Source organism: Octopus bimaculoides, chromosome 17 (genome assembly GCF_001194135.2).
Source record: "Octopus bimaculoides isolate UCB-OBI-ISO-001 chromosome 17, ASM119413v2, whole genome shotgun sequence".
Taxonomy (NCBI): Eukaryota; Metazoa; Mollusca; class Cephalopoda; order Octopoda; family Octopodidae; genus Octopus; species Octopus bimaculoides.
The window spans coordinates 29,313,209-29,316,116 of record NC_068997.1 but is presented as its reverse complement, the minus strand read 5'-3'; positions in this window follow the sequence as shown (position 1 = coordinate 29,316,116).

Sequence of the window (2,908 nt, the reverse complement as noted above, 5' to 3'; positions counted from 1 at the left end):
ATATATATATATAAATATAATTATAAGATCTGGTAATTAGTCATATATTAATATATTAATTAATATCGATTAACATTAAGCTGTAATTAGCAGAACCATATGCACGCGCACCCATGGCGGTGGGCAACTATGTATACGATTCTGATAATTGCTGTTACATTACAAATCAGGCTGATGAGGAATAGACAAATGGTCAGAATTTGTTAAATCCGAAACCTGGTTCCTGTTTAATAATGATTTTTTTAGGTGATTTTAAATGTCTTGCCCGCTCACGTTTTTGGTATGCTGCTATATTTCATGTTGAGAACTTTTTAAGTCTTAATAGACACAAGATGTGATCTATTTCTAGCGCATTAATTGTCCACGTTAGTGGTCGACGTTATATATAAATATATATATATACACATATAAATTATACATACATACATTATATATATATAAGTATGTGTATGTGTATTATATGCTTAGCAATATTATTTTTTATGTTTTAACCAATCGGTTCAACCAAAAAAAATTCTGACTGAAGGAAATTTTAATTAATACACACACACACACACACACACACACACACACACACACACACACACACACACACAACAACAACAACAACAACAACAACAACAAGCACTGAAAGAACCCATTAATTTATGACCCAGATGTACACAGGAAACTGAAATTAAATTGTTGAATTTTCATTTCCTGTATCTGGACAACAGTGCATGTATACTCATGTACAATCGTGAATATTAATTAAATCCTCTTTTGTCCCGAATGTCACTTATGCATGACATTTGGGATTAATTTCGGGTGAGATTCTATAGTAATTTTCTTCAGCACGTTTCAATGACAATTCAAACCATTTCCGCTTGGCATCTTAAGAGAATTTTGACTATCTTGAAATTTTCATTGAGAAATGAAAGTTATGTCCATGCATGATAAGATTTGTCGGAGAAGGATTGTGTTAACATGCTTTTGCTTTCCGTTTCTGAGTTCATTTCTCATCGTGAGCGACATCCGCTTTGGCAAAGGTGGGCACCGTTAAACGTAAAGTAAACTTCATTAACCGTTAATCTTTTGACCAGAAAGTTAACTTCGATAACTGTGAATCAGTTAATTCGTTAAAAATGTAACGGAACTTATCAATTAAACGTTAACCGTTATTACAGTAAAAAGAAACAAACGCAGTTTTTGCTCTAAAACCACATAAAACACATTTAAAAAGTGCCAATTGAATTGAATTGAAGTTAACGGATGTTAACTTAAGTTGACTACTACTACTACTACTACTACTACTACTACTACTACTACTACTACTACTACTACAATTTGTAATTCAGACATGATACTACAGTGTTGCTGAAGAAGCTTGCCAATATGTGACCAAACAATATTCGCGCAAAGAGCACTGTTCTGCAATAGATTCCTGAAAGTGAGCAGATTTAAGAAGAAATAGAAAAACATACTCAAAGTTGTATAAATGATTTATGGATCAAAGAAAACCAAGATAAAACATCCTCTGATTCAACCCGCCCTTTAACATAAATGAAGTGACAAATATGGCAAAGTATCCTTAACACTTCCCAAATGACCATAGATACCTCATGCTTACAGGATCAATACATAAATTAACTGCAGCTGCACAAAGAAACAAACATTCGCCATCCAAGCTATAATGCTAACATTTTCAGAAATATGCAGCAGAATGTAGATGCAATTTGAACGCAGTAAAACCAAGGCCCCTGAGTGGTAACTGGTAAGCAAAACGATATAAGAATGTAAAATACGGCGAAAACTACATCAGATCAACAAACGGGTCACAACAGATAAGCTGTTGAAGGAAGACAATGTATCTGTTGAAGCACATTTGGAACAAGAGGAGGATATAGCTTAGAAAATAACAGACAGTGGCCGTTATATAAATGGTTCCAGACACACCCTCTACGGGTCGCAGAAAAATATTACATAATAACGCAACAAATGTTCGTTCAATAGAAGAAATTTAATGAAGATCAACAAAGTCAACATCAACAAACTATCCCACAGAAAAGAATGCGAATTTAGAGACACCAGATATCAAATGAAAGCCCACTAAAATGTATCAAAAGCATTTTTAGCGACATCAGATATAAAATAACATGTTATATAGTAGACAGAATCACAACTTTAATAAAACAGGATGTGTGACGTAATCGACAAGCAGATAAAGGACAACTGCTGAACAAGGCCAATAGAAAGCGAGAAATAAAATAACTCGTGCAGAACAGCACTCAATATAACCAAAACAGGATGCGATCACACAATTAATTCAGATAATTGAAATAACAATGTATATACATGTATGTATGTATGTATGTATGTATGTATGTATGTATGTATGCATGTATGTATAAGCTCTAGGCCTTCACAGTTAACGCACGCACATGCACACATTTACACACACACACACACACACTCACTCACTGTTCATTTTGTTCACTTGGCATGTCAAATCCATGATTTTTGTTGTCAAAATAATTTTACGTGTTGGTTTGTAGAACATAAAACTATTCTATTGAAATTAATGAGTCAGCCGATGGGGGGTTACCAGAGATTTTAGAGCATCAGACAAAATGCAGGAAGGAATTTCAACCATGTTTCGTGGTCTGCTACCACAACAGCTCCTTTATAGGATCCAGTTAGCTCAAGACATCATCAGGAGGAACCACGTCCGGTTTCGGCCCCTACTCCTCTACTGTTTTGACGTGGTGGGGCCTCCCCCCTTTCGGAGGTGTCTTCAGCTCTGGTGTTGGGGGCATGTCTTCTTTCTTCTATTCCCTGGCCTCTTCGATGCAGCATCGACGAGTGTCAGCGTCCGACTGATCGTCATGTCAAATTCCCCTTTTTATATCTGCTGCTAGGCTCCAGCAGC